At 42.8% G+C, this 14,220-nt stretch overlaps 1 protein-coding gene and 1 pseudogene across 6 annotated transcripts in view; one reads left to right on the top strand and one right to left on the bottom strand.

The window, feature by feature from the left end:
* TBC1D1 (TBC1 domain family member 1) overlaps positions 1 to 14,220 on the bottom strand; it is a 246,739-nt gene that overhangs the window by 143,480 nt on the left and 89,039 nt on the right. The window lies entirely within an intron of this gene.
* LOC117086241 lies at positions 1,400 to 2,900 on the top strand (annotated as a pseudogene).

The raw sequence follows: 14,220 nt of genomic DNA, 5'->3' as shown, positions 1-14,220 counted from the left end.
CCAGGGCTGCTGGGGAGAGAATGGGCTTGATGGACAAAACAGCAAAGGAAGGATGACAGGCAGGAGGATGAAGTGGAGATGGCTCATTTACCTGCCTTCATCCCCAAAGAGACAGCTGCTGGAGGCAGGGGCCTTGTAACCCAGTGCCTGGCACTGCACCTCACACCCAGAGTGAATACATCATGATGACGGAACAGACAAGCAACTGAGGAGAGAGAAGGGACAGTCTCACCTAGGGCAGTGGCAATACAAAAGGAGAGGAGAGGATGAAGTCAAGAACTATCTAGAAGGTAAAGCTGGCAAGGAGTGGTAACTGAATGTGACAGGTGAGGGCTGAGGATGGGGCAAGGTTAGGAGAGCTCAGTGGGAGATGGCAGAACCACTGTGACCCAAAAAAAAAAAAAAAACAAAAAACAGAAATCTGAATACAGATTACAACTCAGTACCTACTCGTATGGGTTTTCTCTTCTCAAGGACATCTTATTCCTGAACAAAATGTGGAAACTGTGCAGATAGTGAAACCAGGGTCTGCTGCAGCTCAGAGAATAATCCCCTCGCCCATCCACCCCCAGTCTACTCTGGCATTCTGGCAAAAAAATTATCTTTAAAAAAAAAAACAAAGTAAACGTATATGAACAGTTGTTATGTCTTCTACTTATTTCCAGCAAAAGAGATAGAATTTTAAATAGCGCTTATGAATAAAACAGACCTGGAAGGGACTACGTGTGGTGGTCTCTGGGGAGTAGCAATATGTATTGAGGCTTTTCAATAAGTTATTTTTCATATATACGTATTTTTGTAATCTAAAAAAGGTTATTTTTAATTTTTTTAAAAGTACCTTTTTCTTAAACTTTAGTCTTTTCAAGGTTACCGTCTACTGCTTCTCGGTAAAAACTTCCAGGGGCAAAATCATTTCGAAAGAAGAAAAAAATCTTCATCTTAGGATAAACTCTTTTAATGTACAAGTGAAATGGCATATAGTTCTAAGTGCCCCCAAATGCTTCATGACACAAAAGCCTTTAAGTCAGGAAGCACAATACAGTATAAAAACAAACTTCCAAATAAACCCCAGAAACCAAAAACTTTAGATGGCAGTCTAAAAGCAATATTCAAAAGACTGCCCCTGCATTTGCATAGATAATTATCTAAGAAGAAGATTTGTAGCTTAAATTAAAATTGTGATAATACTAAGCACTGGTCTGTTTCATGAAGCTGATGGTTCAAATTTGAGTTTAGATAAACCATTAGTGTGTTAACCAGATAAATACTCTTGTTCCTTCTTAGGAATTGCAGTAAAATAAATGTGATTCAAATTATTACATATGTGGACACAGTATGGAATTACCTTGACAGCATCAAAATTAATTTTTTAAAAACAAAATAATTCATAGTATAGGCTATGCCTCAAATCTACAAAGCCTTTGTTCAAATCTTTAACAGTCAAACCCCTGTTCTCCCCATCACAGACAAAAACCCTCGGGTGGCAGACTTCGGTAAGCCAAGTGTGGGTTGGATCTCAGTCCTTGCTTGTGCCACTGGCTGGGTGCCTTTGTGCAGCCTGCAACATGCACAACCATACAGTGCAGCCCAGCCACAGCCCTGTTATCATCTTTGAGGTTCATGGTCGTTTCCAAATGAATAGAAATTTACACATTTCCAAATGAATAGAAAATTTCACTAATTCATGAGTGCCAGGCTCAATCACAGGAAAGGGCTCTGAGCATGTGTTATAACTATCAATTATTTACAATTTTAAAATACGCCAGACTAGCTTTACAGCACTAACTGCATTCTTGAGTACAACTTATCACATGTGTTCAAGAACCCAGATCTTCATTCTGATCAGTGGTAGAAACAGGTTTTCCTCTCACACCACTTCAGTTCTTGAAATAAACTACACCCACCAAGTAACCATTCCCTTTCTTTAATTTTGAACAACAGGCGAATCAGAACTTTTGCCAATAAAGGATATTAGTTAAAAGCAGTCTAATCTATTTTCCACTTTACATATTTTAGACTGCACACAACACCAACGGTAACAATAACAATACTATTCATTGCTCCTTGGCATTCTCAGAGTTACAAATGTTAGATAACTTCAATATATGTTTATAAAACTCCGGCTGTGAATGTGAAAGCCCAGGCGACTGGCCAGAAGACCAGAGATCCAGCAACTGAAGCCACACGGCCAAGCCTCGTGGTGGGTGCCTGAGCAGGGAGGCCCGCACCCAGGTACGTGTCTTCAGGCAAGAGCTTTCCCAAGAAGTCAAGGAATTCCTCTACAGATTCTTGCCACAGAAAATCATATACCCGCAGCAGGCCTTGCAAAACGATTCTCTCATTGTAGCTGCTTGACCTCCCTCCAGGCCCCACTGGACATCTCCATCCCAGAACCCCCACCCAAGGATGAGGTGGAAACAGAGAAGCAGGAGAAGAAAGAAGTCCCTGAGTGTGGATTTCTCCCTGGGAATGAGAAGGTTGTCGCTGCTTGCCATGGTTAAGCCAGAAGTCTGGATTCTCAAAGAGAAATGCATGCTGATGATCACATGGTTCCAGCACCTGATCCCCAAGACTGAGGATGGAAATGATTTGGGGTAGCAATCCAGGAGATGGTGCTGGAGAGGATGAATGCCGTCAAGATCAAAGTGGAAGCCTTCCAGACAACCATTTCCAAATACTTCTCAGAATATGGGGATGCTGTGGCCAAGGCCTCCAAGGAGACCCATGTAACAGCTTACCGGGCGTTGGTGCAAAAGTTGGTGAGATAAGATGGCGTGTGGGGAGGTCAAGGCCAGGGTACTGGACCTGAAGGCCTTCTGTGCTGAGCTTTATCATACGATCAGCACCAACCTGGAGAAAACTGCAACCCAAAGGGTGAAGAGAAAGCATCTGTGTACTGAGCCCAGGGCTGGAAGGAAAACAAATGATCTACACTTTGTGAGGGGGCGGGGAAAGAAACCTCAGGTTGTATCCTCGCATTTGATACCTAAAAAGCAGAACTGAATGGCAAATATTTTCTTCCTGCTTTTACAAATGAAGGAAATCAAAGAAATACTGTACAGGACAAGAATGAAACAGTATGAAGTTGCACAGACAACCAAGTTTCCAAGTCTTAATTCGTAGCCAGTGCCTAACCCCCTGCTAACATTTTTCTTTACACCTTTATCTGTCCTGGCTCCCAGCATATGAGGAAGAAAATCTCATCTCCTTTTAGCACCCATTGCTCCAGGTCAGTTTCCCCAAGGCTGTTGTGTCAGTATTGAAGAGAATGAACTGCAGTACTCTTAAAATCACTTCTAGTTTCAAATTCTACAAAAATAAACTGGCTAATAGGATGAAAATACAAAAAAAAAAAAACATACCCACAAAACAAAACCAAAAAAATGTCAACATCAAGAACATGGTGATACAGGTTAGGTATTACATATAAATTGCAAAAAATAAAAACAAAAAAGAAGCCCTCAGCTGGTAAGCACCCATGGAGTAGACCCAGCTTGCCAAAAGTTCCCGTGAAAAAGATTTAAGGATTGTAATTGACTGTAAACCCAAGATAAGCCAACAGAATGGCCTGGAGAACAGCAGAATGAAAAGGAACAAAAAGCCTAGGGCATTAGGAGAAATGTCATCCTCACACTAAGAGAGGGGTCACAGCCTCACCCTCCTTCTTGCTGAGCAGGTCACACAGCAAGTTTCATTTTTGGTTTTAGGACACTTTCAAAGCAGCAGCAACAAGGGTCATAAAATGCATGAACAGAGGCTGGGGGAAGGAGGCAAAAATGCCTTTAGCTTGGGAAGGGGAGACGTGGCAGCAGCCTTTAGAAATCTGTCGCAGGGAAGAGGCATCAGCTCCACTTTTCTCATGAATGGGAAAGAAAGAGGCTGGACGTGGTTCACATCTGTAGTCTCAGCACTTTGGGAGGACAAGGTGGGTGAGTACTTGAACCCAGGAGTTCAAGACCAGCCTGGGCAACACAGCGGTGCACACCTATAGTCTCAGCTATTTAGGAGGCTGAGGCGGGGGCTCACTTGAGCCCGGGAGTTCAAGGCTGCAGTGAGCCACGACGGTGCCACTGCACTTCATCCGGGTGACAGAGCAAAACCTCGTCTCAAAAAACAAACAAAAAAAACTAAGTAAGAAAGATTTCCACTTTGAATATATTACAAAGACCTTTCTTTCCACTAGAGCTCATTCAAATGGTACAGAATTCTTGAGGAGTCAGGCATCCCTTAAAAAGGTTCGAGCACCACAGGCTAGGGCTTTAGGGCTTTATTTAATAAAGACAGGCAATGAGAGCCTGCCTCTACCTTCCAGGGCTTCCTGAGCAGGTTTCCTCCAGGCAGGATTTGAAAACGGGTTTTTTTCTCCCCCTTCAGGCCTCTCAACTTCTGAGGGTGGGGTTAAGTGCTGACTTCATTTTCACGAGATCAGATATTTTACAATCAGGGAATTTCTGGAGAACCAACACCAAAACCAAGGCTGACAGGAGCTAAAGACTGGCTTCGTCAGCCAAGAGCTGCTGCTGGGAATGTGCTCAAAGCTTTGTTGTGGCGGGGCGCTCTGGCTCACACCCTTAATGCCAGCACTTTGGGAGGTCAAGGTGGGAGGATCACTTGAGGTCAGGAGTTTGAGACCAGCCTGGCTAACATGGTGAAACCCCCGTCTCTACTAAAAACACAAACATTAGCCGGGCATGGTGGCGTATGCCTGTAATCCCAGCTACGTGGGAGGCTGAGGCAGGAGAACTGCTTGAACCCGGGAGGAGGAGGTTGCAGTGAGCTGACACTGCGCCACTGCACTCCAGCCTGGGCAACGGAGCGAGACTGTGTCTCAAAAAAAACAAAGATTTGTTGTTTGTCCCATGCCAAGGGAGCACTACTGTATGTTGAGGGGCTTCAGTGACTTACTGGAACTGAACTTTGATCCACTCACCACAATGCAGGAACAAGAACTCCCTCTACCAAGTGGGAATTGTAGTCTCTGAATCCTAATGACATTTTCAAAAGCAAGGCTTCATCTTGATTTACAATTACAAGAGGAAAAAAATAAAATAAAGATCAGCCTTAAGGGGAGGTGCAGGGTAATGAAATCTTACTAATGTAATTCTCTCCTGTAGAATGTATTTAGTAAATGCTTTCATTTCATAGACATCTTAAAGAAGATTCTTATAGTGTTCTGATTCTCTCTGTCTCTCTCTCTCTCTCAGGATGGCATCTACTCCTCAAAAACTAAGAAAGATGATTTCTTTCTCTACATTTCCAGCTCTGAATTCTTTCCTAAACTTCGCTAACATTTCCAATCACCTATTTAAAGAATCACCAGGCTGGGCGCAGTGGCTCATGCCTGTAATCCCAGCATTTTGGGAGGCCGAGGCAGCCAGATCACCTGAGGTCAGGAGTTGAAGACCAGCCTGGCTAACATGGTGAAACCCCGTCTCCACTAAAAATACAAAATTAGCCGGACATGGTGGTGCACGCCTGTAATCCCGGCTACTCCAGAGGCTGAGGCAGGAGAATCACTTGAATCCAGGAGGTGGAGGTTGCAGTGAGCTGAGATCGTGCCACTGCACTCCAGCCTAAGGGACAGAGTGAGATTCTATCTCCAAAAAAAGAAAAAAAGAAAAAGAATCACCAGACTTCTAGTCCTTGACCTTAAAATATCCACATCAAGCTCATTCTCTTTTCCTTAAAATAGGCCTTTCTTCCTACTTCCTTGTTTCCCAAATGCCTTCGAGGTAACTGGGCTCAAAACCTGGAAAGTGGCTTCTTCTGCTCTTCTTTCTCCTTACTCCCTCTTTCCCTCAGCTCTTTGAGTGCATATTCTCTCACCATGACCCAAAACCTCAAGCACTGATCCGGGCCTGCACTTGCTTCAGCCCAACCCGAGCAAGACCTCTCCTCTGCCGCCTCTGGCATCTCCCTACATCCATCCTGCTATTCAGCACAGCCTGATCTTCTGGAAACACATGTCTGATGGAGTCAGCCTCCTGCTCACAAACCTTCTAGGGTTCCTCTGCAATCTCTACCAGAACAAACACAGTCCTGCTAACCCTCAGGGTCTCCCACCGATGGCGCTCCACTCAACTCTTCCTGCCTTATTTCACCTGGCTTCTCTGTAAGTTCCGTTTGTACCAAACATGTTTCAAACACACCTCCTAAACCTCTGTACATTTGGGTTTCCACCTCCATGCCTTTGCTCATGCAGTTTCTTCCACCTGCAATATTCTTTGTCACCCCCTGGATGGGACCTTTGAATCACTCACTCAACTTATTCACTTCTGGGATGAAATGCAGCCACAGGAGGCTGGAGTGGCTGGTATCTGGTCACAGAGCCAGGCTAGACACAACTAGACCTCCCCAGTAAGCACTGGATTTTTAGGTCACACCGGGTCCCTATGATTTGCTTTTAATTGGGATAAAATCGTCCTGTGTGAAATTTCCTTATTAGGCTAAAACCTCTAAGCCCACTAAATTTAAAAAAAGAGAGAGAGGGAGAGAAGAGCCGCCACTGCCCACATTTCCAGGGACGTGCAGGGATTCTCTTAAACTCACAAGCCTTACCAGGTCTGCACGCTCATGTTGAGCAGTCGGTGCTAAGTGACTGTAAAGGGCTGTGGTGCCCACCCTGGGGTCTTCATGCAGGGCTTGAGGGTAGAGTCACCCTCTGCCCCATAGTGACAGGCCAGCTGGGCTCCACTGCCTCCATCTGTTCAGTCAGGATTAGCACAAAAACTTGTTAGGTTTAAAGGGTCCCCAGATCGGCGGAGAGGTACTCCAGGACACTGTGGACCTTGCTTAACACCCACACCCAAGCCAAATCTCTGGCACCCAGAATAAAAACGATGTTTTTGAGAAGGACAATAAGTTAACAGTGTACAATCAGTTCTACTTATCCCTGATCAAAATTAACAGTGAGGTTGTAAAGTGGGATTTACTATATTTGGGAAATTATTACCTCTGTATACCAAGGGGCCACTCAGGTTTACAGTTCTCCACCTGCTTTCCAGCAGGCCGACCCTGTGACTGCCTTCACCACCTTCCCCCAACCCAACCCCACCCCAGGTCAGCAGCTGGGTCTCTCTCGTCCTGGCAGTTGTGTCTCAAGTGCTGACACAGAGTAGAGGCACAAGAAATAGATTGTGATCAACACCAAGCTTGAAGCGGCCAGATTTCCTGACCAAGAATGTCTGGAAACACCACACTACTCCCCCAGACAGTGTAGTTATTGCAAAACAAATACAGAGTTGTGTGGTCTGGTGGTCTTGTACATCAAGCTCTTTCCTTGGGGAAAAACATCCAGCGACCACAATCTCAGCTGATTTACACACTAGAGAACTGACAAAAATCAAACTTTGGTACGATGTTCTTTCAGTTACACCAAAACTGGATGGCACAGGCTTGAAGGGTTGCTTTTACTGAAACACAAGTGCAATATAAATCCCTATGGATTACATTCACATAGTTCTGGAAATGGAAGGAGAATCCCTGCCCTTCACCTGGAAATTCAGGAATACAGCTTTTCCTGGAACCATAAGAAGGCTTTAGCCCTAGATGTACTAGCAATATCTCATGCTTATAATACAATTAATTGATTAATAAACAGTACACAAGGGCCACAAACTCCTTACTCATAAGCGGGCTTTTGGTTTGTGTTTCTGAAGTCAAATTTTACAAGTTCTAACACAGGGGTATCCAATCTTTCGGCTTCCCTGGGCCACACTGGAAGAACTGTCTTGGCCCACATGTAAAATACATTAACACTAATGATAGTTGATTAGCTTTAAAAAAAAATCTCATAATGTTTTAATGAAAGTTTATGAATCTTTTTTGGGCCACATTCAAAACCATCCTGGCCTGTATGCAGCCCACAGGCCGTGGATTGGACACTTGCTCTAACATTTTAAACTTGGAAACTTACGTATTTCTTTTAAAAGCCTAACACAATAGAGACTGTCACAATAGACCAGCGTAAATGTCTCTAAGCAAATAATGTCTCAAAAATATGACAGTTTATTTCCACCTAATGACTGGTTTCCTTTGGACCCACCCTTTAAAAAGAACTTCCGCAAAAATACCATTTGGCTAATTCTCTGCCTTGGGCAGTCCTAAAATTATAAATTCTGCTAAACAAATAAACTTCCTTCCTATTTTTAAAGTATTCCAAAATTGGAAACTCTATGTCTCTGGTTGGCAAACTATTTTCTGGAGTCTAACAGCCTTAGCTGTGAAGAAATTCTTCGCTGCACTTTGAGAGATGAAAAAGACCAGGAACTGTCAAGGAGTCCCTCCCTATGCCTATTTCAGGGAAGGGGAACTAAAGGCACAGAGTCGTGACCTTGGGCAAGGTCACACAGGCTGCTGGTGGCAGAAGCCCATGTCATCCTCTCTCCCCCATTTTCCCCTTAACTGATCTAAGTGACTTGTGGCCTGAAGAAAGCAGTTTGCTCTTGTTCGGTACTAGGGACCAGGGTTTATGTTTCATTCATGCAGAATGTGCTAGAACAATAGAAAGAGTCTAAATATTAGTGCCAGCGAAAAGAATCAATCTCTGTAAAACATTTAAAAAGATTTATTCTGAGCCAGATGTGAGGACCACGACCCATGACATAATCCCAGGAGGTCCTGAGAATATGTGCTCAAGGTGATCGGGGCTATAGCTTGGTTTATACATTTTAGGGAGACATAAGACATCAATCAATATATGTAAGGTATACATTGGTTTGGTCTGGAAAGGTAGGACAACTTGAAGGTGGAGGGGAAGTTCCAAGTCATAGGTGGATTCAAAGAGTTTCTGAGTGGCAATTAGTTGAAAGCGTTATTACTTAAAGATGTGGAATCAATAGAAATAAGTGTGTACGTTAAGACAAGGTCATAACCTGGGTAAACACCAAGGTTTTTATCATGCAGGTGAGGCCTCCAGGTAGCAAGCTCATCAGACCTAACAAAAAATGTGCCAGACTCTTAGTTAATTCTCTCCTGGTACAGGGAAAAGATCTGGAAAGCGAAGGGAATTCTTTAGAGAATGTAGATTTTCCCCACAAGAGACAGCTTTCCAGGGCCATTTCAAAATATGCCAAAGAAATACATTTTGTGGTAAAATATTTCAGTTTCTTTCAGGGCCTGCTATCTGTCATGTGATGTTAGACTAGAGTTAGGCTGGAATTTGAGATCTGTTTTGGCAGTCTTAAGATCTCTGTTTTAATGTTTACACTGGTCAGTTGTGCCTGAATTCCAGAGAGAGGAAGGTATAATGAAGCATGTCCCCTTTCCCATTACGACCTGAACGAGTTTTTCAGGTGACCTGAATGAGTTTTTCAGGTTTCCTTGACTGAGGAGGGGGTGGTCCGTCGGTCAGTTGGGGTGCTTCAAATTTTGTTTTTAGTTTCCATTTGAATGAGTGCCAGGTGGTGCAAAGAGCTCTGTTTGGATCTTAGCTGTGGCTTTGGGAAAGACATCTCACCTGTAGTGCGCTTCGTGTTTCTTCATCCTTAAAAAGAGGGAATACAGCTAAGCAACTACAAAAGTCTTTCTCCACCCCTAAATTCAATGATGATGATGGTTCACGGGTACTAAGTGGGTTATGTGGATAAATTGTCAACAGCTTGGATGATAGATATTTATTATCCCCCTTTTAATGGATGAACATATTCATGTCTAGAGAAAAAAAAATAACTTACTTAAGGTCATACCTCCACTGGTAACGGGTGGAGAGATCGGACCTAGACCAGTGATTCCATTTCCTCCTTATCAGAGGTAGACAATCTAAGATAGTTGGCTTGACTTGCAGTCACAGAGACACAGATTCTGAATTGAATACAACTGTAACAGCAATCATTTAACACAATGTTCTCATTTTATAGATCAAGGACTGAGGCCCAGGCAAGCATAACTTGCCCTAGGCCAAAAAATGTATTGGAAACATGTAGATACACCCTGCTGTTCCTAGACAAGCTCATCCTAAAGAGTGCTTGACAGTTTACATGCACTTACATCAGCTCATCTGATGCCAAACAAGGCTACCTGATGGGCAGCTGGCATTGATCATCTTTCCCATGTCACCTAGCCAAGGCTAAACAGCAAATGCAGAGCACACCAGGACCTGCACCCCACGCCTGCTATTGCCTGCCTAGTGTGCTATCTATAGGCTGATAAAACATCCACAGTATGATGCTCTACAGAGTCTATGCAGAATCGACTCCTAAAGAGAACTTTCCAGGTAAGCTGAATCACTATGAAACATGGTACTGTGGTACTTTGAAAAGAATATCAGAGAACAAGTGAAAACACTCTAAAATCCACAACTCAAGTCAACGATGAAATGCAATCTCATGTGGCCACTCAAAACTGACCTCTTTCAGTCTATCATTCAATTGTCTGAACCTCCTCCCAATCTTCACCTTCAATCTTCTATGTGATTTTTCTCTTATTTCCTGTTTCCTTCTCTCCCTAACTGAGAACATCACAAAATTCAGGGATTTAAAAAAAAATGTTACACTTCTTGTATAGTTTCAATATGGTGTATCTATTTTTAAAAGCAGATTAGTTGAATGTTTTATGTCTCTCACCTAAGTAAGGGGAAAACAGTTCAGTTTCTCAGTGGAACAAGATATTTTTCTAAGCTCTGCTGCCCTTGTTTCGCATCCTGAACATGTGTTGTAATCCCTCTGTTACAGAGATAATGCAGGTACAACAGATAAAATATGAATTTAGAGCCAAACAAGTCAAGTTTTAATCTTAATAGCTAGGATAAGGTACCGAGCCTTTCTGAACTTCAGTTTCTTCATATTTCTTTTCTGCAAAAAAAAAAAAAAAAAAGTGGAAGGAGGAAATAATACCACTACTGCCACAATTATTTTAAGAATTAAATTAATTATGAGACTTGACTACTCCTAACACAATGGTTGGCACAAATAAAGTTCTCAAAAATATAATCATCTCCTCCCTTATGTTATTCATGCTAATATAACTGTCCCTTCTATTAAATGCCCTTTGCAGGTGATGTTTTTCTGAGCAAAGTCAATCTCTCATATTAGAGGGAAGAGATCCATTACACACACCTATCCCATCTTCTAGAGGATGCCTTCCCGGAAACAGAAGCACTCAGTGAATAGGTGGGTCACTATAGCCCAGTGCTAGGGAGCTAAACAGCCACATTAGACATTGGCAACTTCCACTCTCTTCAAATACTCAGGCTGTGCTTCTTCTTGCACAGTTAACACAACTGGTTGGTCCTCCCAGGCTGCAGAGACACCCTTCACATATCAAAGTATCCCCACCCACCCCAACCCGACTACTCAGCCTTCCTCTCTTTGCTCATTTCCCTGCAGGCATCTTGACCTGAAATTTGCAAGAATACACTCATCAAGTGGTTAAATCAAGTATTATGGGTCAGGTACAGTGGCTCAGGCCTGTAATTACAGCACTTTGGGAGGCCCAGGCAGGCATATCACTTGAGGTCAGGAGTTCAAGACCAACCTGGCCAACATGACGAAACCCCATCTCTACTAAAAATACAAAAATTAGCCAGTCATGGTGGCGTGTGCCTGTAGTCCCAGCTACTCAAGAGGCTGAGGCAGGAGAATCACTTGACCCCGGGAGGCAGAGGTTGCAATGAGCCGAGATCGCACCACTGCACTCCAGCCTGGGCAACAGAGCAAGACTCCATCTCAAAAATATAAATAAATAGTGTTCTGAAATACAATATATTGTTTGATAGATGTGCATAGTTTTGATTTTAGTAAAACATTTTGAAGATGAAAGTGCAAACAAATCAGCAGAGCAATATTAACAACATACATCAAAAACAGGTGTCCAAGAACTTTTTAAGTTCTGCCACAAACTAGCTGTGTGATTTCGTTCAAATCAAGTTACTTCATCGCTCCGAGTATCAGTTCCCCATGTAGAAAAGAACGAATGGAATTACATTCAAGATGACATTCTGGTTACACCATAACTGCATTACTAAATGCTACTAGAATGACCACCACCCTAAGCCACAATTACCGACAGGTATTTGTGGGCCCTAGGCAGTGCTGGTATGAAAAAAGGTCTGAGTAATTTATTTAAAGTGATGTGCCTTCCCCAAAGTTAAAAATCAGTGGTCTCAAAAACAAGGCAAACAGTTGAAAAGCAACCCCGACTCCATTCTGAAACATGCTAGAAAACTACCAGTAGTATTTCCTAACTATTCCTTTTCATAATCTACCACATCAATGACCTACAATTACCCTTGACTTCACTCAGACCTCATCTTCTAGTCTCCTCCAAAATCCCAGCAGAGTGATTATTTGTGCACATATCACATTAAAATTAAATTATCTCCACAGGTCTCCCTCTCCCCATTAAACTGCAAGCTACCCAAAATACAAAAAAATTAGCCAGGCATGGTGGCGTGTGCCTGTAGTCTCAGCTACTCGGGAGGCTGAGGCAGGAGAATTGCTGGAACCTGGCAGGCTGAGGTTGCAGTGAGCCGAGATCACGCCACTGCACTCTAGCCTGGGCAACAGAGCGAGACTCCATCTCAAGAAAATATATATATCATAAATATAACCAAATAAAGGTTTTCTTATAGGTTGTACAGATGTTCTTGAATATTACCGTGCATTATAAAATAAAATTCAAAAGCACTAACATTTCCTTTTTTTTTTTTTTTTTTTGAGACAGGGTCTCGCTCTGTCACCCAGGCTAAAGTGCAGTGGCACAATCTTGGCTCACTATAACCTCTGCCTCCCAGACTTTAGCAATTCTCGTGCCTTAGCCTCCCAAGTAGCTGGGATTACAGCTGCACACCACCACACCCAGCTAATTTTTGTATTTTTCTAGAGACAGGGTTTTGCCATGTTGGCCAGACTGGTCTCAAACTCCTGGCCTCAAGTGATCACCCGCCTCAGCCTCCCAAAGTGCTGGGATCACAGGCGTGAGCCAACACGCCTAGCCTAACATTGGTTCTACTCCTTAAAAGTTAATCAAAAGAAAGGGAGTAGGACAACATCAGCTGTCATTAGACAAACAAATTAAAACATCCATGAGGTACCACTACATACCTATTAGAACAACCAAATTCCAGAATACAACATCAAATGCCTATAGGGAGCAAAGGAAATTTTCACTCATTGTTGATGGTAATACAAAATGGTACAGGCACTTTGAAAAGCAGTTGAGTGCTTCTCACAAAAACAAACGTATTCTTACATTACAATCTAGCAATCATACTTCTCGATATCTACTCAAAGCAGCTGAAAACTCATATCCACACAAAAAACTACACAGAGATGTTCATAGTAGCTTTACTCGTAATTGCTAAAACTTGGAAGCAACCAAGATGTCCTTCTGTGGGTGAATGGATAAACTGTGGTACATCCAGGCAATGAATATTATTCAGCACCAAAAAAAGAACTATCAAGCCATTTAAAAAAAAAAAGCACACAGGAAACTTAAATGCATATACTCAGTGAAAGAAGTCAATCTGAAAAGGCTACACATACACTGTGTATGATTCCAACTACACGACATTCTCTATAGGCAGAACTATATATACATTCTCTATAGATAGTACGAAGATTAGTGGGTTGCCAAAGGCTCATGGGAAGGGAGGGATGAATCGATCACAGAGGACTGGTAGGGCAATGAAACTATTCTGTATGATATTATAATGCTGGATACACGTCATTATACATTTATCCAAACCTGTAGAATGTACATCACCAATAGTGAACCCTAATGTAAACGATGGACTCTGTGTGATAATCATATGTCAATATAGATTCATCAGTTGTAACAAATGCACCATTCTGGTGATGAATATTAATAACTGGGAATGCTGTGCATGAGTGGGGACAGCGGCTATATGGGAAATCTCTGTAACTTCCACTCAATTTTGCTATAAACCTACAACTGCTCTAAAAAATAACTGCTCTAAAAAAGCGTATTAAAAAAAAAAAGGGAAGAAGCAGCACTTGGGCACAGTGTGGTCACTGCACACCAAGCACCATACAGAAGAAAATACGCAACTGTAAAGGTTTGGGGAGGACCGGGCACAGTGGCTCACGCCTATAATCCCAGCACTTTGGGAGGCCGAGGCAGGTGGATCACAAGGTCAGGAGATCGAGACCATCCTGGCCAATATGGTGAAACCCCGTTTCTACTAAAAATACAAAAATTAGCTCGGTGTGGTGGCGCCTGCCTGTAATCCCAGTTACTCGGGAGGCTGAGGCAGGAGAATCA

The sequence above is a fragment of the Trachypithecus francoisi genome, unplaced genomic scaffold, assembly GCF_009764315.1.
Source record: "Trachypithecus francoisi isolate TF-2019V2 unplaced genomic scaffold, Tfra_2.0 Lachesis_group1, whole genome shotgun sequence".
Classification (NCBI taxonomy): domain Eukaryota; kingdom Metazoa; phylum Chordata; class Mammalia; order Primates; family Cercopithecidae; genus Trachypithecus; species Trachypithecus francoisi.
Note: the sequence above shows the minus strand (reverse complement) of the source record. Positions and strands in the feature narration are given on the sequence as shown.